Genomic DNA, 23,230 nt, shown 5'->3' with positions numbered 1-23,230 from the left:
CGCAGTGTGAGTGGGGGTGGCGCCATCTGGGGTTCACACTGAGAAACGTTTTAATTTGGGTGCAAGGTGAGCTCATTTAGATTAAGTTCTGGAATAAATCTTACTCTTGTGAGGGAGAAAAGGAAAAGGTTTTCAATATTGTTTGATTCCTTCTTTTTTTTTTTTTAGGGGACATAGTTTTCTAGAAGCAGAGAGAAGAGGAAAAGAAAAAGAATGTGAACTAATGAATGAGTGAATGAATGAACAATTGTACGACTATGAATATAATTGTTTGAAGTAGGTAGCCTGCTGTGTGTAAGGATAACCCATGATGTCAAATTCCTGATGGCTAATTAATGTAGCAAAGAGCAATGCAGGTATATCTATCAGGCCTTGGCCACCTCAGGGTGCAGGCTTACTCTTTCTTGTTATTCAGGTAATTACTTGGACCTGTGAACCCTGTGATGACGGTGGAGACGCTCATCAGCCCCTCACAAAGTCCATGGCTAAGTGGCCTAGTAATAACTAGACTATTCTTCCTGCCTTGAAAATGAAAGGAGTTTGGCCACGCACGTGCCTTTAATCCCAGTACTCAGGAGGCGAGGCAGAGAGATCTGAGTTCAAAGCGAGCCTGGTCTACAGAGTGAGTTCCAGGACAGCCAAGGCTGCACAGAGAAACCCTGTGTAAGAAAGAAAGAAAGAAAGGAAGGAAGGAAGGAAGGAAGGAAGGAAGGAAGGAAGGAAGGAAGAAAGGAAGAAAGGAAGAAAGGAAGAAAGGAAGAAAAGAAGGAAGGAAGGAAGAAGAAAGAGCCCGCTGCAACCCGGGCTTGTAAGCTTTACTCTAAGTAAAAGAAATCAGACACAAAAGACAAATCCTGCATGTATTATGTGATTCATCAGAAATGCCTAAAATAGTCAAGTTCCCTAAACAGACAAGGCGGAGGTTAGTTCCGGCACCCTGGCGAAGCATGCATTGGAAGTTACTGCTTGGTGGACACACGTTCCGCTCGGGATGATGACTAAGTTCCAGGGATAGGGAACACTGACGGCCACATTGTCATGACTGAGGCATACAGGCGCTGCATGCTCAGTGCCCCTGACCTGCTGGTGGCCACACAGCAACGTAACCTACTTACCACCCTTGAGCTGAATGTACATTTATAAACAGTGAAACGGTTAACACTATCTTTTGTGTATTTACCACCAAATCTAAAAACTGAAGTGGAAAACAGAACTGGTCAGAAAGTCTCGGGCTACAGGGTCCCAGTCTACACAAGGGCTGCCAGGGTAATGTCACAACGTGGAAGAGAGGGTGCAACATGCTGGTGAAATCCAGCCACCAGCTAGGAAAGTCCCCATGACTGGGAAAGGTGAGACAAACGCACCCACTCGTGAGTCAGTACTTGTTCTCCGTGTAGACAACCTCTCCTCACTTCTCTAAACACGCTATCCACAGAGATCACATCTACCGCACACATCATTTCACTACAGTTAAGGTGCGGGTCATAACTCATTAGTGGCTAAGTCCGAGCCACCGATTCGCTGGTGTGGCATTTACGGGAGAAATCCACACGCGTCTCCTTGAGGCTGTTTACCCAAGAGCAAGTCCAGATTCAAACTCACTACTCACGCTCCCTGCGGCTTCTGACCTGCCTGTCACACGACTCTGAATCTGGGCCTGCCTGAAGGCTGCCTTGTGGATCTGTTTGTCCCCGTGTCTGCCTGTTGTAGGAGCTGTGTGTCTGTGTGGTTGTGTGTGTCTGTCCCCAACTCAAGGCTTTGCCCTGTAATTACTGAACAGCATAGACAACATCACACAGGGAAGAAAGGGGGTCCTTTACAGAAACCTTTTAACAGTTTCACAAAGGATTAACTGGCTCCAACTGACCCAGATAACAAGCACCATTGTTTATCAACCAGTTTCCATAAGTGGACACTTTCCACCTTTATGGTAGATTATAGAAAAGTGCTTTCTACCTCTGCCGCTTTCAAGAGATGATTCATATGCGCTATGTGGGTTAGGGGCAGGGAAGAGGATGTAGCTTCAGATCGCCGCTGTGCGTCTTCTGGCACAGGCAGGTTTAAGCAGCCTAAGTTCGCAGCAGGGGAGCAGTCCTAAGTCCCGAGCGACCTCAAGGCGTGCTGTTAACTCTAGCTGTGAGGCCCAGCAGAAGTTCCAGCGTCCCAGGATGTGTGAGCTCGCTTCAGAAGAGCCCACGGCCACGGTTTAAAACTGTTCGGAGGAAAATGCTGTTGTGATCTCTGCTTTGAGATAAACCACCATCATTTGGTTGTCATTACTCTGAGGTAAATATACATGTGTTGGCTCACAGTTTCTGAAGTTTCTGCCGTGGTGGGAGGGGCAGTAAGAGTGTGGCAAAGCTCACCCCACCAGGAGGCGGAGGGGGAGAGAGCGCCTACGCTCATTTTGCCTTCTATTTCATGTGGGAGCTGGGCCTCTTCCCTTAATGACTCCTCTTCAGGAACGCCCACACAGCACCCACAGCTGCATTTTATTACTCTCGAAAGTGTGTGTGCTTACGTATGCAGTGTGCACTTGGGTGTAGTTGTGCACGAATGTGACCAGGGGAGGATGCTGGATGGCGTTCTCATTCCCTCTCCACATCTCTTACTTTTTCTGAGACAGTTTTTCACCAAGCCTGGAGTTCATCTGTTCTGCTGGGCTGGCTGGCTGATGAACGTCAGGATCTGCCTGTCTGTGTTCTACCAGACTCTCATCACTTTCCTCAGCTTCTGTGTGAGTGCTGGGGACCCAAGCTCATGCCCTTATGTTTGTGTGACAAGCACAAGGGCCACACACCCCATCCCCTAAGTGCTTCTCAATCAAACAAGTTGGCGATCAACATTATCTATCACAAGGGCCCTTGTCAGCTTGACACGTATCTCCTTAACATTCCACCACGGCAGCCTGCAAGTCCAGAGCAATCTTATGAGCCAGCAAATGCATTCGCTCCATCTTCAAAGGTCTGCACCGTCTTCGTAGCTCCAACAGTGTCCAGAAAGCCGGATAGAAACTTTACTCTGAGACTCAAGGCAAAGTCCTAGCTGTGAGACTCGGTGATATAAAATAAAATTTAAAATGTTATGTAGCCCTGGCTGGGTATAGCAGGACACACCTGTAATCCTAGCACTTAGGAAGCAGCGGTTGGTGGGTCTCTGTGAGCTCAGTGTCAACCTATTCTACACAGCAAACTCAAAGCCAGCCAGGAACTGGGCTGCACATTTTCACCATGTGCTGGCCACATAGTCACTCTGGCAGGCTATCAGTACTTAATGACAGCGTTCCCTGGCAGAGGTTTCATGCTTCTGGTGTCCGACTTGTGAGTTTCTCATTGCCCTTTACCTCCCCATTTCATGAACCGCCCTCTCAGGCTTGCCGACATAGACTCTGATCCTGTCAAGCATTTTCTGGCTTCCAAAGATTTCCTTTGATATTTGCCTGGAAGCATCCATAACCCTGTAGCTCTTCCATTTTTCAAACATACAAGGCCAGCATCATGTAAGCAATCCCAAAGTATGTAGCCAGCTGAAGCAATACCTGGACTCCCTGGGACCATGGCTGGAGGGACCTCTGTGTGCCCGAATGCCTAAAAAAATACTTCCCTAGATGGCTTTGCACCTGCATAGCATCTCAGAGCCCTCCTCTCAAAACAGTCTTTTCAGCGAGTTCGTTCCTTGCATCTGTAAATCTGTGAAAGCTAGAGCCCAGCTGATTCCTAAACTGCCTTTCAGGGATTGTTCTCACTGTGTTAGTGAAAAATAATGGCTTCTTTTAGTAGGCTTTTCTGACCTCCCTTGGTCCCAACTTTACGTGATTTCCTTTTCTGGCAAAACTGTAAGTTTTAAAAAACACTTTTTACTCTCATTTGGTTCCCAATTCTTATGATAAACCTGGCAAAACACAGCTAGCAATGCCGCAGCATGAATGTTGGGCTATGACTGGTCTTTGCTTCTTTGTGGGCTCTTCTTTTTCTTACCCATTGTCCTCCCAGTTTCACCCCCTAACACTGGAGAGGAGAAAAACAAGGAGAGAGGAGAGAGAGGTAAATATCTGAATCTAATTTCTTTCCCTTTTTTCCCTTCTTTGATCACAGCTACTAACAAAGTGCAACCAAACTCCCTAAACGACCACCAACCACCAACCCTTCCTCTCAGGGACCTCACATTTCTGTACCCACTGAAAAGTTCCCAGAATTCTAAATATCACACAAATATCACACACAGATACCTGCAGCTGGCAAACCCACATTTCTGCTAAAGCACGAGGCAAATCACAGTCAGCTGCTGCAGACAATCCACAGGAACCCCACATCCCTACAACTGGGTTTAAAACAAAAGTACATTCTTAGAATATTTCCGTGTTTTTAAAGAAACCAAAAAGGCTAAGTAACAAGGAGGGCCCAAAAGAGGATGCTTGACTCTCACTCAGAAGGGGAAATAAGACAGACATCAAAGGTGGATGGAGGAAGGGAACTGGATAGGAGAGGGGGTGAAAAGGGGAGTAGGAGTGGGAATCAGGTGTGGGGAGAAAGCAGGAGAGAGAGATGGCAGAGAAAACAGAAATTAGTGGTGGAAGACTGGAATCTCTGGGACCAGTCAGAGACCTGAAACAGGTCCAGAGAGGCTGTAGATATGAGACTACTAGCAGCAGGGTATATGGAGCTTGAAGTGGCCACCTTCTATAGCCAGGTGGGCTTCCAGTGGATGGAGGGGACACCAACTCACCCACAAAACTTTCAACCCCAAATTTGTCCTGCCTACAAGAAGTGTAGAGATAAAGATGGAGCAGAGATTGAGAGAATGGAAAACCAATGTCTGGCCCAACTCGAGACCCGCCCCACGGGAGAGAATAAACCCCTGACACTATTAACGATACTCTGTTATGCTTGAAGACAGGATCCTAGCATAACTTTCTTCTGAGAGGCTCCACCCATCAGCTGATAGAAAAAGGTACAGAGACCCACAGCTAAGCATCAGGCAGAGGTCAGGGAATCTTACAGAAGAATTGGGAGAACAATTGAGGGAGCCAGAGAGAATACCACAGGAAGACCTACAGAGTCAACTAACCTGGGGTAAATTAACCTGGGCCCATGGGGGCTCACAGAGACTGAACCACCAACCAAATGAAAGGGTTAGACTAACTTTGTAACCTATATGTCTTCTAAAGCCTATAGTTTTGAGTTTTAGGTCCAGGTTAAGCTAAAGCCTCTTAGTACCTTTCCAGAGAGTGAAGGAATGTGACCGTATCTGTAAGGACAGATATAAAAAAAAGAGGCAAGCAAGCAATGACCTTCACTCAGCAAAAGAAGGACCAGACCCTTGTCCTTGAGAAAGCGTTTCTAAGCAACGAATCTAGACTTCTTCTGAGTAGCTTTTGACCTCCAGCCAAAAGTCTGTAGCCCCTAATCTTCAAGGATGAGCTAACCACCCCCACCTTAAATTACAGCTGCATCCACACTTGGCAGGACTGGCCAAGCTTGAGCACCTAAGACTAACCAATTATCTTACTTTATAGCTTCCTCATCCAATCCTAAATTGCCAAAACTGCAACTTCAAATTTCCCGAAATTTTTATTTTAAAAACCTAAAGGCCTTTGTTTCCCGGTGCCACTCTTTGCTGACCGGCAAGGGTGACCCCGTTGTACAATGGTTAATAAACCTCTTGCTTTTGCAACGAGTCTTGGTCTGGGGGAGTTTCTGGGAGGGCGCGATTGAACTCCTGAGCTGTGAGACCCCAGGTCTTACACAAGGAGCATGCATGGCCTGGACCTAGGCTCCTACACATACGTAGCACAACTATAGCTTGGTCTTCATGTGGGACCCATAACAGTGGGAGTAGGGGCTGCCTCTGATTCTGTTGCCTGCCTTGGGGTCCCTTTCCCCTAGTCAGGCTGCCTGACTGGCCTCGGTGGGAGAGGATACTCCTAGTTCTGCAATAACTTGATGTGTCAGGGTGGGTTGGCACGAATAGTGAGGAACTCCCCTTCTCTGAGGAGAAAGGGAGGGGGAAGAGGAAGGGGAGGGAGAAGAGGGAAAGTTGGGACTGGGGGGAAGAGGGAGGGAGCCTGAGAAAAGGATGTAAAGTGAATATGTAAGTAAATTAATGGAAAAAAACTTCTCCAATGAAAACCAACTTTGCATTCTTTGTTCATGGTGGCTGGCTGCTTTGGGAGCTGTGACCAGCGCTCTCCTTACATGACTGATAGATCTTCTTCATCTTCATCTTTTTTTATCTTCACCTGTCATCTCTTAGTGGTGCCTGTTGGATCTGCACTCGCCAAGAAATGAACCCTCTGCGTCCCACTACGTTAGCTTACAAAACCCAACAGTTAGCAATAGACCACAAGTAGTAACAAGGATAATTATGATCTACACTGGAGTACCATTATACTGAAGGAGTGAAGAGAAGCGGACTGTGGTATAGTTAACATTGGCGTTTGTCTTGTAGGAAGTGGCACTAATCTGAGAATGGTCCCACAACTCACAGGGAACACAGTTGCCCAACAGGACCTGTCACTGTGCTCCACCCTGCCTGCATGTGGGAGCCGTGCTTCCTGTGGCTGTTTCAGCAATGACTGGAAGAAGAAAAGATGCTGACGGTTGCACCGCCGATCCCTAGGAGGTGGGAGACTGTTTGATGGGGGTCTGTGGCTCCCACGCCTCCCACTGACTTTCTGAGCTTCCCTAAGAACCACATGGTAGTCACTGGTAACTCTACCCAACCTCCTGTCCCCTGCCCCTGATAAGACCTTCGTGGCTGTCAGACAGCTGTCACAACCTTCCCCAGCTGTCTTCACTTCTGATACGCATTTCCCTTAATAGTTTTCTTGCTTTTTTTATCTGCCTTTTAGAGTATATGAATGTGCTGGCTAGCCTTATGTCAACACGACACAAGCTAGGGTCATCTGAAAGGAGTAAGCCTCAACTGAGAAAATGCCTCTCTCTAAAATTCAGCTGTAAGGTATTTTCTAATCAGTGATTGATGTGGAGGGCCCAGTCCACTGTGGATGGTGCCATCCCTGGGCTGGTGGTCCTGGGTTCTATAAGAGAGCAGGCTGAGCAGAGCAAGCCGTGGGGAGCAAGCCAGTGAGCAGCACCCTCCATGGCCTCTGCATCAGCTCCAGCCTCCAGGTTCCTGCCCTGTTTCAGTTTCTGCCCTGACTTCCTTCAATGATGAACAGCAACATGGAAGCAGAATAAGCCCTTTCCCTCTCTGCTTGCTTTTTTAGTTATGGTATTCATCTCAGCAACAGAAACTCTAACAAAGATGCTAAAGTAATGCAGAAATCAGTGACGTTTCACCTGATGAATCTAAGGAACTGTGCTCTCTCTTTGCTCTCTTCCTCTCCTCTCCCACCTTGTCTCTCTTACTTAAAATATACATGTAAGCACCAAATGAGAAGAGGGGTGTGACCGTGGTAGAGGCGCACCACTCATCCTGGAGTCACCAAGGGTGTGTAGATAACTATGTTATCGTAACCTGTCTGAATGAAAAGACTGCCAACTTAAACAGGGACTGCCTTAAATAATCCAAGGAAAACAACTGCTCTCTAACTGCCATCGTCTGTACTCCCGAAGACGTTCAGTGTACCCAGCATCTCTTTCTGTGGAAAGACTATGACTCTCGGATCTCCTGGCAGACAGCACCTCCCAGAGGGAAGAAAGGGTCTGTCACGTAAGCATCGCTAATAAAGTTTTTGCTTCTGTGTTAGTATTTATAGACGAATAATTGTAGCAACGTTATTTGCTCTCTTTTCTTCTCATCTCAGATACACAAACCTTTACCTTGCTTTGGAGATTTTGCCAGTGTTTTCAAGTGATCCGAATTCTATGAAGTGTCACTGGAATCGTTGAAGAAGACATGTAGCAAACCTTCTGTGTGATCAGTTTTCTGCGGTGTGTTTGATCATCTAACAGAGACCCTCCAGTTCTCTCTGCTTGTAACGATTGAAGAGTACTGCCCCGTGGTGTGTATAAATCTTTCTAAAGGTAACATATGTGGTGGTTTGAACAGGTTTAGACTCTCTAGACTCGTGTGTTTGAATGCTTGGCCCAAGGTCGACTGGCGCTGCTAGGAAGTGTGGCCTTGTTGGAGTGGGTGTGGCCTCTTTGGAGGACGGGCATCACTGTGAGGCGGGCTCTGAGGTCGCCTATGCTCAAGCTCTGCCCTGTGTGGAATTCAGTCTCCTGCTGTCTGTGGATGAAGATGTGGAACTCTCAGGCCCACCTGTAGCACCGTGCCGACCTGTATACTGCCATGTTTCCCACCATGATGAAAACGGACTCAACCTCTAGAACCGTAAGCCAGCCTCAATGAATGGTTTTCCTTTGTTAAGAGTTGCCTTGGTCATGCTGTCTCTTCACAACAACGGAAACCCAAAGTAAAACAGTATCTCGTTCTAAACTCTTTAAATTGCTCCCTTAAAATACAATGAGAAGTCCTTACTAAATTGACAGACTGAAATGTACACACATCATAATTCTTTCACAAGTCCTTAAAAGTCATGTCCTGGGATAACAATGGAAAGACTTCAGCAGAGAAAAAGTAGATGTTTGCCTAGGATGCAGCGTGTGATAACAATTAAAAGACAAAGAGGCTGAGCCTGAAGACACAGCTCAGTGGATAAGAGCACTGTCTGCTCTTCCAGAAGCCAAGTTCAATCCCCAGCAACCACATGGTGCTTCATGACCATCTCTAACTTGTGTACATCACTCATACATAAAATAAATAAAATCTTTAAAAGAAAGAAAAGGAGGCCATTAATTTGAGTGGATGTTGGACTTAGGAGGGGTTGGAAGGAGGAAAGGGAAGGGGGAAATTATGTACTTTTATTTTAATTGTCTCCTCCCTTTTCCTGCAGGCTCCTGGGGGTCAAACTTGGGTCATGAAGCTTAAGCAGTATGCAGTTTTAAACTCATGAGCCACTATTGCTTTGTCTCTTTGGGGGATTTTAGTTGCTTGGTTTGCTGTTTTGTTTGTTTGGATTTTGTTTTTGTTCTCAATTTTTTTTCCTCGGCACGCTTCCAGGGCTTGTGCTTAAGGTTTTATTTTTAAATATGTATATTTAAATATTAAGACGTAGACATTTTAAAACACTAGGCCATGTCTTTATTTTTTATAGGTATTGGGCAGAGAGACAGAAGAGCTGCCCATGTTGTGGCCTTGCTTCCCTGGAAGTAGAAAGCAGTGAAGGTTATGCTGGGGGCTGCGATATAGCTCAGATGTAGAGTGGGTGGTTAGCATTTTGGAAGCCCCATGTTCCAGGTAGCACAGTAGGGTGAGAGAGACAGACCCAGAGACAGACACTCACAAGAGAACATGAATTTGGGAAGGAAGCATTAGGTTAGAATGGTCTGGGTTTTATGAACTAGGACGTTACTGATTAGATTAGATGAGATATCAAAACAATCATCTTTTTGCTCAGGTGTCTGGAGGTTGATTCAGGGGGGCAGGAGGAAATCTCACTGGTTGCATGGGTAGGACCCTTCCCAACGCTTCCTCTGCAGTCTCTCCACCACTGCCTCAGACACATGAGTCCTGTAACTCATGCCGATCTGGACTGAAAGCTTGAACCGGCAGCTCTGGCCTCTTAGGGCTCATTCCTAGAGCAGGCTGTTTGTGCCATAAAACAAGAGTGGCAGCCTGAACACAGGCCAGCAGTAGGCACTAACAAAGTCCATTTTGCCCTCATCCCCACAGCCACCACGTGCCTCCGTACATCACTGCCTAAACGCCCAGCATTATTGAGGGTTGCGGCCAATGCCACACGCAAGTGTTTAATGAGTGGGGAACTTAAGCAGAAACAAAGGAGCAGTCACAAGCTGCAAATTGAGGGAACAGCGAAGCCCCTGCTAGTTTAAAGGTCCTGGGCCACATTGCCAAGGCACCAATTAATATAATAAAAAGCACAGCAATGTTGCTGGAAATTAATGGAGCAGGCTGCCCACAGCTCACTGCCCACTCTCCGAGCCAGCATCTGCTGAGACTGTGACCAACTGTCTCCTCGGGTGGCTACAGGAAGGAAACAAAAGTTCTTTGGGAGAGAGACCAGCAGTTCACTGTGCCCCCTTTGAAAACAGAAATTTTGTTCTATTTTTAATGCCAAGCACATTATGTCAAGCATATCAGTCTTAAAGCATGACAGAACTGGAGTAAATGAGGGAGAGGGCCGCCAACAAAAGGAACAGACACAGCGGGTACAGTACAGTTCGTGGGGTAGAGTCAGCCGGCTTTGGAGCTTGCTCTCCGTCCAGCCCTCACCGCCTGCCTCTGTGCCTCCGACGGTGCTTCACACACCTGGTAACTGTTCAGTGAGGCTTGTCAGGCGCAGCCACCCATAGCAGCGTTGTTTTCAGCGTCACTGGCCTGGCCTTGCATGAATGAGACTGTGGGTTAGAGCCCAGCTCTACAAAACAGAACACCTCAGGCTTGACCGTGTTTCACTGATGTTAGTGTTTTGCTAATGTTAGGGAGTTTGTGTTATTTGTGTCAGGCAGAGCCTCACAGTAGCCCTGGCTGATGTAGACCGCCATGGCCGAGTTTAGTGTTAGATTTATCCGTCTGTCTGTCTATCTCTCTCTCTCTCTCTCTCTCTCTCTCTGTCTCTGTTTTGGCCATGGTTTCATGTATCGAAGATTCTCCTTAGACTCTCTATGCAGCCAAGGATGACCTTGAACTTCTGATCCTCGGGCCCCCACCTTGGAGTGCTGGGATTACAAGTGTGCACCAACCACAACCAGTCGGCGCTGTGTGGAAGACTAGTCCCAGCGCTTTGGGCAAGTACTCCAGGAACTGAACTCCACCCACAGCCCTTCTGCATTAGGTCCTGATGGGCTGAGCGTTCAGGGATCTTTTGCTGTTTTAGGTTTAATAAGCAACAGCAGTAGGTGTCCTCTTGCTGACCAAGCCATATGTCCGATTACAAAGCTGTTGGCTATCACCAATATATACTTGTCACTGTTGTGCCTTTAGGGTTATTGTGAGAGCCATGAGCTTTTGACCAGAATCAAAGCCCCTAACAATTGTTGTTGTTGTTATTTTCTCTTTTGAGACAGGGTTTCACTGGGTAGCCGTGGCTGTTCTGGACTCACTTTGTAGACCAGGCTGGCCTTGAACTCAGAGCTCTGCCTGCCTATGCCTCCTAAAGAGCTGGGATTACAGGTGTGCACCACCCCAGTTAATCTAACAGTTCTTGACTTTAGCACTGAATTAAAGCTTGGTGACGGTATGTCGGGCCTGGTGTGGCAGGCCTGCAATTCCAGCACTCCAGATCCCACCCCAGGACTGGAGCTGGGAGAGTCCTCACGGTGCATCCCAGGTGAAGTAAACCGTCCCACCAAACCCTCACCCCAGCATAGCCACAGCAGGCACCGCGTGTTTCCCGCACGGCCCTTTGAGGGACGGTGAGGAGCCAAAGTGTCCAAACTACAGCGGCAGAAGAGGGAACCGTAAGGGGAAAGAACCACGTCGGAGGACGAAGCTGCACGTTCTCGAAGGCGAGTGTGTGTGCAGCGCTCTGGGGAGCTGCGGGAAGTTCAGGGTGCCGAACTGAACACACCGCGGTGGAAATAAACCGAAGGCGGGTGTAGCGCTGTGTGCCGTGGGCCGCGCTGCCGAGAGAGCTGAGGCAGGAGGCCAGCTTGAACTCGCTGAAGGGAAAATGACAGATACTGCAGAAGACCTTAAGAAAGCCTCCTGCAGTTTTAGACTTTCCTTCAGAGCCCGGTTACTCATTTCCTTCACTTCTGCTCTTGTACCAACACGATCCAGCAGAGGGCGCTGCGAGAGTTTTACAATTATTCCTGCGCCGCTCTCAATTCCTTCGGCGCTAATTCAATTCCAAAGGTAAGTTTTGGGCACAGTTCTTGGGCCAGGTAATTTGCTGGTCCTGTTTACTCAAAGAGTACATTTTAGGACCTGGTAGGCTCTGTGAAATTTGAGAAGAGACACTTTATTAGCGATTCTCCGTGTTTAAATATTTAAATACACATTATGAAATATTGTCCCTCTTTCCCTTCTCCTTCTCCTCCTCCCCCTACTTCCTCCCTCTCTCCCCTCCCTGTATCCCAGCCATACAGAGTAATTTTTCCTGCGTGATTTACTATAGAGCCCACATTGGGTGATGACTCTTCCAATATAATTTATCCAATTCATCTCAAAGGGTAGCCCAGGGTATTTTTATACCGTCCCCTGGCAGTTTAAATACAGCACAGTGTGTCCATATCTAAGGTCTAGATCCTGACAGCAGAGAACAGTGCTGACTTCGGCAAGTAGTTGGCTTGTCTGCTTGCTCCTTGGCTGGCGGTTCAGTCTCTGTGAGCCCCCACGGGCCCAGGTTAGTTCACTCTGTAGGTCTTCTTGTGTCCTTGACCCCTCCGGCTCCTTCAATCCTTCCCCCAGATCTTCCACAGGACTCTCCGAGCTCCGCCTATTGTTTGGCTGTTGGGTCTCAGCATCTGTTTCCATCAGCTGCTGGAGGAGGCTCTCAGAGGACGGTTATGCTAGGCTCCTGTCTGCAAGCAGAGCAGAGTACCATTAATAGTGTCGGGGTTGGCTCTCTCCCGTGGGAATGGTCTCAGACTGGGCCAGGCATTGGCTAGCCTTTCCTTCAATCTCTGTGCTATCTTAATCCCTACACCTTTTGCAGGCAAGACAGATTTTGGTTTGATGGTTTTGTGGGTGTCCCCCTTTCTCCACTGGAAGTCCTGCCTGGCTACAGGAGGTGGCCATCTCAGGCTCCTTAACTACCACCACCCCTGCTAGAAGGCTCAGCTAGGGTCACCCCGTAGACTCCTGGGAGCCCCGCCTCCCCCATCACAGAGATGCTCCCCCACCGATTTCCGTCCTCTCTCCTGGTCCCCCCTCAACACCCCACTCTCCTCACACCTGGTCCCCAGTCCTGTTCGTCTCCCCACCCCTCCCCCACACAGTTCCCTCCTTCCATCTACTTCTGGTGTCTGTTCTAGATCCCCTTCTGAGTGAGATTCAAGCATCTTCCCTTGGGTCCTCCTTGTTACTTCGCTTCTTTGGGTCTGTGGGTTGTAGCATGGTTATCCTGTACTATATGGCTAATATCCACTTATAGTGAGTATATACCGAGCGTGCTTTTCTGGGTCTGGGTTACCTCACTCAGGATGATCTTTTCAGTTCCATCTATTTGCCTGCAAATTTCACATCCTTGTTTTAATAGCTGATAGTATTCCACTGTGTAAATGTACCACGGTTTCTTTATCCATTCTTCGGTTGAGGGACATCTAGGTTGTTTCTAGTTTCTGGCTATTACAAGCAACGCTGCTATGAACATAGTTGGGCCTTGTGGTATGATGGAGCATCTTTTAGGTATATGCCCAGGAGTGATATGGCTGGGTCTTGAGCTAGAGCTATTCCCAATTTTCTGAGAAGCCCCCAGATTGATTTCCACAGTGGTTGTACAAATTTGCAATCCCATCAGCAATGGAGAAGTGTTCCCCTTGCTCTCCCCCCTCACCAGCACGTGCTGTCACTTGAGTTTCTGATCTTAGCCGTACTGAAAAGAGTTGTTTTGATTTGCATTTTCCTGGTGACTAAGGGGAAAAGTGGAGAGCAATGAGGCATGATGTGTGACAGAGGCCTCTGGCCTCAACAGGTGTGAACACGCATCCATGTGCTCCTCCCCTTACACAAAAAGCACTGTCTTTGTTTTGTTTGTTTGGTTGGTTGGTTTTTGTTGTTGTTTTGGTTTGGTTTTTGTTTTTTTGAGACAGAGTTTTTCTGCACAGCCCTGGCTGTCCAAGAACTCGACTTGTAGACCAGGCTGGCCTCAAACTCACAAAGATCCACCTGCCTCTCTTCCTGAGCACTGGGATTAAAATCGTGCACCACCATGCCTAGGCACTGAATGCACTTTTAAATTTTCCCCTGGTTGTATAAAAAGAGTTGGGAGTGTAGCTAAGTGATAGGAGAGTTGTCTAGTGTAAGCAGGTCCTGCGGCTCTATCCTTAACACTGGAAAAAATGAAGAAAGGTAAAAAAATAAAAATAAAAATAAAAAAATTCCTCCATGTTATTAGAGCAAGGCTGTTGTGGGGTGGCTCAGTGAGTAAAGGCACTTGCCGTGCAAGCCAGAAGACCTGAGTTCAATCCTGACCTCACTGTGCAAGAAGAGACCAGTAGCTGTCCTCTGATGTCTGAAGGGTCACCTAGGCGGACATGACCCCGAACACATATCACACACATGCTCTCTCTCTCACACACACATTACATAAAGATATCATCAGAACAAAGGATGACAACACTGCCATACAGAAGTCATGCCATGTCTTAGTTGTGTGACAAAGGCAGCATAAGAATGGAAGGGTTTGCTTGGCTTTACAGTTCATGGCGGGGAGTCTCCGGGGCAGAAGCATGAGGCCTATGTGTCCACATTCAGGAAACCAAGGTCCACGGATGCCTCGCCTGGGACCACCACCCATGGAGTGAGGCAGCCATAGTGTGGGTCTCCCCACTTCAGTTAACACAATCTAGAAATCCCTGGAGGCTTACCATTAGGGTGGTTCTTGAGTATGGAGGCGGCCGAATCAACATCACCATGTCCTCATACACCTTTGCCCTGACCCAGGGTTAATATGCCAGAGGTGTCCCATTCCATCAGGGTCCCTTTGTGGGAGAAGGCTGGCACGGGGCAGCTCCCTTAGGCTGGGCTGTCCAGGAAGCAAACCCCTGTGAGGACTTAGGGGTTTTCTTTGGGACTCGACCTTTAGAGGCTCAGGTGGAGGAAAGAATCGGAAAAGAATCGATGTTATCAGTACTGGTTGCTCAGCCACGCAAAGTCTGTTCTGGACCCTGGGTTCAGTACCCTGACGAACTAGAAAGGAGCCTACAGAGAGCTTGGGAGTCAGCTCCTCTGACAGCAATGATGGCGGTGACTACCGGGCACCACTCCCTTCGCCCTTTGGTTTAAAGTGGTTTTGGACTGGAGGAGGCAGGAGATACTTCCCAGCATCCCTTGCCTCCCTTGCTCTTCTGCTACTTTGGCAGACACCAGCTGGATGGGGGTTTAGTTCCTAACTCAGTGATCCAACCCAGCGTTCAGGAAGGCAAGTATGACCGCACACAGAGCCTAACAAACCTGCTTGTTCTTTCTAGTGCTGGTTTAAAATAATATAATTAATATAATATAGTATAGTATAGTATAATATATTTTACAATACTATAAAAGTCTATCCAGAACAGGTAGGGAACAGGGATTAAAAGGGCTTGGGGAGTGGGAATTAAGACCATTACAATTGAGTTTAACTGGTTTGACCCAAGGGTTAGTGTGTTGACATAGAAAATCTGCTAATCTCTTAAGTTGAGGCCCCTGCCTGGATCCTAAACATAAACGGGCTACTTTGTTCAGCTGAAATTCTAGAGAACAGATGAGATCTCTTAGATAAATGACTTCCTTGAGGCACTGAAGATGTGCCCAGAGAAGGGGGCGGGGTGGGGACAGGCCCTGTAACCGACCTCGGCCTCGAGGCGTGGGTAGAGCTGGAAGACAGCGGCTCTCAAAAATCAAGAGCTTTCCACAGCAAATGTGGGGCAGGCAAGTGCACAGTGTTTACACACGGGAGGGGAGGCATCCCGCGCTGGTTCCGGAGGGGGCGGGCATACGGGGAAGTAGTTGCCACCTTTAGATTGGGCTGTAAGCAGACGGTAGCAGCTAGGATTTAAGGGCTGGGTGGCCCACGCCTTTCATCTCAGCCCTCGGGAGGCAGAGGCAGGCGGGTTGCTATGAGTTCGAGGCCAGCCTGGTCCGGAAAGGGAAGGCTACACAGAGAAACCCTGCCTCGAAAAACCAAAATGAATAAAGAAATAATAATTTTTAAAAAGGGAGGAGGCTAGCAAACACTAAAGAACAGCCATTCTCCACGATGATTTTTTTTCCTCCCAGCTGTAGCTTGCTTCTGATTACCCCATATTCCTGCTCCTTTGTGGTTACAGTCAGGGCATCTCCGGGGGGTGGGGTCCTGCTAACGTGCACACGCTGAGGCACACAAGCGACAAGAAGGGATGCAGTCTGCAAGTGAGGATCCGCGAGCCGCAGATCCAGCCGTGTGTCAGGACAGTTCCGCGTGATGGGCTGGGGAGACAGCTTAGCTGGCCACGCGCGTGGCATCCAAGCGCCGGGGCCCGAGTTCTAGCCCCACACCCACGTCAAAAAGCGAGGTGCAGCAGCACGCGCGGAGGCAAACGGAGGAGGGTCCTGGGGCTCCCTGGCGGGTCCGCGGTCATCCTCAAAAATGAAGGTGGAAGCAACAGGAAGATACCCGATGCCAATTTCCGACCTCCCTCCCGCATGCGCTCCCCTCACGAAGAAAAAAAGTTCCATGAAGTTCTGAAGATCAAATCTTAAGCTCACTGCACTCCAGACACCACCCCGAACACACAAGAACAATGACGTCCCCAGGCCCTCTTCTTATCTTTCTTCCCGAAGCCGTACAACGCGGAGACTGCTGTTGCCATGTCATTGAGATCGTGTTAGATTGCATAACCGTTGAGGGACGATTCAGAGTGTACAGGCTTGTGCCTGTATGGCATTTTATCCTGGCTCCTGGGCACTCGTGGGGTTTGGTGTGCAAGCTCTTCTTGGAGTACATCCTGGGAAGGCCGAGCATGTTTGGTATCAGTGTTTGGCATGCGGTATCAGTGGCCGTGAGACCCAGGAAAGTGGTGACTGAGGAGGGCAGCCCTGTCTTGTTTTAACGTGGGTCATTGGCTGACTCCTGGGCCGCCCGAGGACTGTGTGATGCTTGGAAATGAAGGTGTTCTCAGTGATCAGCCCAGCGCGGGAGGGGGTGGGGGGGGGGGAGGAGAGTGTAAAAACAGCTGCTGTGACGCTTTTCTCCAGATCCTCCTCCAGGGACCAGAAGCGCTTCTTGAGGGTGGATGTGTAGCCTGGGGATATTGTGGGAAGGAGAGAGCAAAGGCTCCTGGTCTAGCCTCCTCCTCACGGAGGACAACCGCCAGCCAAATCTTCAGTGCACGGGTGTAGCCGGGGGTGCTCTGCAGTGTTTTCTGCTCCCCGGGCTCCAGAGGCTAGTCTCCCAGCCATTTCTTCCCTAGCTTCCCCTAGCTCCGTCCACATATTTCTTAACAGGGCTGGCATCACCTGAAGGCTGGACCAGCTTCCTCGCTGCACCCTGGGAGAGCGAGCACAGACTGTAAGACAATCCTGAGATAACTTCGGAGCCCACGGGAAAGGATCGGGTTGCCAAAGAGGGTGTGTGGGGTGTCAAATAGGCAGGTTTTTACAGTACAAGGTGTTTGTTTCTAAAGAAGAATAACATTCAAACTGGGTGTAGTGGTGTTTACCTGTAATCTCAGAATTTGGGGAGTGGGAGTGGGAGGAGGAGGAGGAGGACTCAAGGTCAGACTCAGCTTCATAGTCGGTTTGGGGACAGCCTGGGGTACAGGAGACCCTGTTTTAAGAGAAATTGAAGAGAAAAAAAGAAAGAAGAAAAAAAGCATTTCAGATTAGAGGAGAATGCTCCAGATAAAGTTTATTTTTATTTTATTTTTTATTGTTCCTGAAATGAACTGGAAGTCATAGCTTGGTAGAGTGCTTACCTACCAAGTGCAGGACCTTGGCTTCAATTTATTCTCTTTCTCTCTCTCATACACACAGACATGCACACACACACACACACACACACACAAGCACACAAACACACACCTGAGAACACATTTGCACACACACAACACAGTCCTGAGTTGCATTGGTGTGAAAATGGCTGCTTGCCTTGGGCTTGCAGCAAGGGTGATCACATATCTTGTGTGTGCCCAGAGCTCACACTGGCGTCTCCACCCGACAGTTGTGTGTGGTGCGGAAGCCAGCTAGGCACACATTCAATTGTCCTCTGCGCCTGCGTAACTCAAGCCTCAGCTGATGTGGTTCTGCTTCCTTGAAAGGAAGTGTAAAATTACAACCTCTTTCTTTCTTTTTTTTTTTTTTCCAATCCTGGTTTAGAAGTCCCCAAAGGGAATTACTCAGGGGGTGTGAAATGCTTTCTATGTCACATGTACAAGGATGATGAGTGCACACTTCTAGACTGTGGCTTCAAACCACCACTGGCTTGATTTAAGGGAAACAAATGCCGTATCTTCAAAGATTGCCGCATGAGAACCCCAAAATTTCAACACAAAGGGATCCAGGTCTATTAAATTCACACACACCTGTTACTAGTTGCAGAAACTCTCTGCAGCTGCCCAAACCACACCCCTCCAAGGCAAATCATAGTCACCTGCTGTGAAGTAAGCCCAAGTGCCCACACCTGGGATTAAAATGAAAACATTGCCATAGCGTCTGTGTTTTCTAAAGAAACCCAAATCACAAAATTCTCACTACAGCCACCATTTCAAGTGCAGTTGGATACAAGCTACCCAAGGTTGGCGGAGAATCCATTGATAAAGGGCACCACAGTCCTCAGGAAGAGCAACTTCACGCCAGGTGCCAGCAGCAGGTGCGGGGAACCTCGGATCCCTTGCCCATCTGGCCAGCCTGCACCAGGTTCGGAGGATCCCACGACTCCTGTGTTCAGCAGTAGTTTAGAATCGCATTTAAATCAGGATTGCACTGTATTTGTATTTAGAGTTTTTCAAAATGGAGAACACAACTGAATAGAAGCCAAATGTAGGATGGGGTCGGGGGAGAGGGAGGCGGGTACCAAATGTAGAACTTCTGTACTCTTTCCCGGATGTGTCGATGTGTCATTCCTCCTCGAACAACAACGTGTTCTCAAACTATCAAGTGCGGCTAAGATTTGGCGTTCAGAGCCATTACTGAGGTTTCTTTAGGTAGACATGCCTGAGCCATGATTATACTCAAACTCTAGACCCCTCTACAGTGCATAGGTCAGGAGGTCAGTGTCACACGAGAGAGAAGAAAGTTACATAATTTAGCATAACCTAATAGCCAGCAGACTCTCCACTACGTAAGTCTTGTGCATGTTTCTTTAAGTAAGGGCTGGGTCTGGCTATGTGAAACAAAACTCAGTAAGTGCAATAATAGCTTTCATTGTGCAAAGGAGAATGATCTAGGGCTAAAATATTGGTTCAAGGATCACCAGGGACTCACAGTCCCTCTATCATTTTCCCACTATCGCATACATGACTTCCATCTACCCTCAAATAACTTTACGCAACAAGATACCTGCAAACCTTGCAGGAAAAAAAAGTGTAAGACAGCAACAAAGTTGCTCAATTCCTTTCAAGAAATTTGCAACAAAGCCTCACAAAATGCCCCAGCCTGATGTCTCATAGGCAGGTTAGATTTGATGGGCGGTTGTAAAGAAGGGATAGGAAGGAAACTTTCATCACCATTGTTACCCGGCACTCTCTGACAGAGGAAGAAGGCAAGAGGGTGTAGCTGAGAAAGTCTTCTCTCTATTTCTATTGTAAAAACCGTCGCAGAGGTAGAGTGCATCATGAAGATGAAAATGTGGTGTGTAAGAGGATGTTCGAAGCCAGGCATGACAGCACATGCCTGTGGCCCCAGCCCTTGGGAGGCTGAGATAGGAAGGCTCCTGAGAGCTCCTGAGGCCAGCAAAACCCCATCTCAGCAACAGCAAAAGGAGGGCTTCTCAGTGACTTAGAAAACATGGACTTGAAACATATTGCTGTGAGAACATACTGCCAGTTCCAACGGTATGAGTAAGCTGGGCCTGGTGGCACACGCCTTTAATCCCAGTACGTGGGAGGGAGAAGCTAGTGGATCTCTGTGTTGGAGGCCAGCCTGGACTGCTAGGGCGACACAGAGAAACCATGCCAAAAAAAAAAAAAACGAATAAAATCTTGCTTTGAAGTATCTTACATATATTTCAGAATTAGTTACTGTAAATCAGTTTTTCTTTCTCTGTCTGTGTAATCATGTATTATGTGCTGATGAATAAACCTGGGGCTTTGCACATACTAGCAACATGCTCTGCCACTGAACTACACCTCCTGTTCAAGCCCAACTGTTCATCGTTGTTGTTGGCGTCGTTTTGAATGTGGGAAATTGCTCTTACTCTCACATTTCATATATTGCTCAAAAGAGAATGCCTCCATATACAGCCTGAGGAGTCAGACACATCTAGGCAAGGTCAGGGGAGTGGAAGGTGATTGGACTTGGGCATGACATAGTAGCAAAACTGAAACTCTAAAACTGAAAAAAAAAAAAAGGAAGACAAAAACCAAAACAACCGATTAGTAACAAGTTAAAAAGCCTTAGTAACACCTGGAATTTCCAAGGAGGCAACTGAAGTGCCGGTGGCCATCCCAAGGATGCCTGTGTTTTAGCTTCACCCACAGACCCACCCCAACTCCTCAGGTACGTCTTGTGTGGGAATAAGAGCAGTGAGCCTCCTGGGTCGGGTGTCGTCCAACAGGCCCACCTTGTTCCGAACTGTCCCTTTTCATTCACACCTTTCACACATTTTGTCTCACACAAGTATGTGGAGCCACAATGAGAAGTGGTTTAGAAGCATAGCTGAGGAGCTGTGACCTAAAGATAGTCATTATCAGGGCCTGGACTAGAAATATGTGCAAAACCACTCATTATGCAAATTTATATGCATCCACTTACTATTTTTTTTTAAGAACATAGCATATATGAAGTACTATGCTTCTCTTTTCTGTAAGGATAAAAATAGGTCTCAGTGTGTGTGTGTGTGGGCTGCAAGGCGGGTGGGGGAGGCCTTCCTGATTAAAGCATCTGATAGTGGATGGCTGTTAGGGAAAGAAGCAGAAATTATAAAGCCTTATCACACATAAAGGAACTTCAAATATTTCAGAGAAAAGAGTGAAGAAAGATTGTCAGAGGTTTATTTAGAGATTTTATATATTTTATTTTATGTGTATGAGTGTTTTATCTGCACATACCTCTGTGTACCAAATGAATACAGAGACCAGAAGAAGGTGTTTGATCCTTGGGCCCGGAATCACACCTTGTTGCTGGCCACCACTGAAAGGATGGGTATCAGCCCAGGACACCCCAAGATCAAGTTCTCAGCCAGCACAAAGGAGATTTATTTGCCCCAGAGGGACAGATGTCAGGAACTAAGGGACAGAGGAGAAGGGGGAGGGAACAAGGGAGAGAGGGAAAGGGCATTTGTCCTGGAGCTGGGGACAAAGGACTGCCTCTGGGTAAAGAGGAGACAGATGAGGCCTTAAACAAATGGTAGTTTATAAAGGCACAAGGGGATTTTAATTGGACAGGTTAATTAGGGGAGCTGAAGGGGGCTTTGATTGTAGGACTTCAATACTTTGCTAGTCAGCCTCAGGAGAAGGAAGTGGCCGAAAAAGGGAATAGACCTTGGGGGCTAGGTAATCTAGGAATGTTATCTAACGGTTTTTAGCAAGGGAGAGGGGACGGGGAGAAAGGCAAGGCCTGAGCTTGCCACGCTTGAGCTGGCCAGAGCCCCCTCACCCGTGTGGGTACCGGGAGGAGAACCTGGGTCCTCTGGAAGAACAGCCAGTGCTCTGAACCACTGAGCCGGCTCTTGGATGCCCAGAGGTTTAAAGATAGCTTTGTCGGACTGCTAATGCGTGAGTGGACTGCTAATGCGTGAGTGCCGGACGGAGAACTATCATTATTATAAAGTGAGCCACTAGCCAAGGTCAGGAGAGGGAACCACTGGCGTGTCTTGGAGGTAGAACACACGAAGTAATTGCTTTTTGTTTCCTTTTTTTTTTTTTTTTTTTTCAGTTTTGGCTGTTTGAGACAGGCTTTCACACTGTAGCCCAGGTTAGCCCAAGGCTATCATTATGTAGCCCAAGCTGGAAGTCTCGCTCTGCCAAGGCAGGGAGGTGGCCAACTTGGTGGCCCATTTTCATACCGACTTTGAGCAGCTCTGCCCAGATCCGCTGCTGCCTACAGGCTTTATCTCCGCTGCAGACAAAGATAGCGTTGCCTTCCCGATTAAGCTTTCCAAATCCATTTGCAGACAGTATCTGAACTATCCGTGGAGGGGTATAAGCCTTTTACTCCAGGATTAGAGGTAACGGCTAAAAATATAAAACGCTGCCGATTGAGACTTAACAGGCCCATTTATTCCCGCAAAGTATACCCAGACCCAGAACGTATCATCACATCCTTCCTGGTTTTATTTCAACTGGAGCTCAGGGGAGTCTAAGATCCTTTGTTCAGGGACCAGCCTGAGTATCCTCAAATGAAGGTAGGAAAGAAGAAGAAGAAAGAAGAAAAAGGAAGAAGAAGGAAGAAGGAAGAAGAAGAAGAAGAAGAAGAAGAAGAAGAAGAAGAAGAAGAAGGCTGAGAAAATGCTCTAGATTTAGAAAACCGCAGGCTTTGTTTCTTTTTCTTATCGTGCTTTATAAAACCTATATATTTAAAGTAATTAGGTGAAATCGTTGTTACGGATATATCCCTTTTTTTAGAAGAGGGCCTTGCCTGGGCTACCCTTCCCTCTCTTTTATTGCCATTTGGTATGACTATTTAACTTTTAAAAAATGATTTGCAGCTCGACCCTGCTATGCCAACAGAAACTCCTCTCTAGGTCCAGAATTGTATCACTTAATTCGCACTGTACCGAGGGACCTGACCGAATCAGCCGAAGGATGAATCTGGGCTCTCCGGTTCAGGGGACTCCGGCTCCTCAGGCTCGGGGAGGCCTCCTGAGTGATGTTTGAGCGCGTTGTGGCACCTTCAGGCCCTGGCTCCGATAGCAGGCCCGTGGGAGCGGCTAGGATTACACCCGGCCCCCTTCAGGCCCAGCTGGGGGCTCTCTAGCTGGCCTGCGCTGGGTCCCACATCAGCCCTGCGAACCGGGGAGGGAGATCACCGTCCTGAACCAAGCCGCCCAGCTGGGGCTAAATTTCTTCTAAGTTTTAAAGATTGTGAAAACTTCGCTGGCCCTGGGAAGAAGAGTGCAGAGTTCAGCGGAGTATCCTAAAACATTCCCAGGCTGTCTTCTGCCTTTCCAGCGACTTTATGGAGGACTTGGCTTATCTCACCGTTTTTAGTAATTAGTAATTGTTTAAGTCTGGGAACTTAGTTCAGTTACTGCCTTACTTTTTTTGCATGCATTTTGCAGAGCATGTGGCGAAACTGATAAGAATAGATATAAAACCTAGGATACTCGCAGCGCAGCGAAAGGATACAGGTAAAGAGGGGACAGAAACAAAGCGGCTCAGGGTCCGAGCGCGTTCCCCGAGGAGGTAACCGGAAACTACATTTCCCAGAGTGCCGCGCGCCGGCCCGCCCCCGTCCTGCCCCG

The sequence above is a fragment of the Meriones unguiculatus genome, chromosome 3 (genome assembly GCF_030254825.1).
Source record: "Meriones unguiculatus strain TT.TT164.6M chromosome 3, Bangor_MerUng_6.1, whole genome shotgun sequence".
NCBI classification, from domain to species: Eukaryota; Metazoa; Chordata; class Mammalia; order Rodentia; family Muridae; genus Meriones; species Meriones unguiculatus.
The sequence above is the reverse complement of the archived record's forward strand: the minus strand, read 5'-3'. Positions refer to the sequence as shown.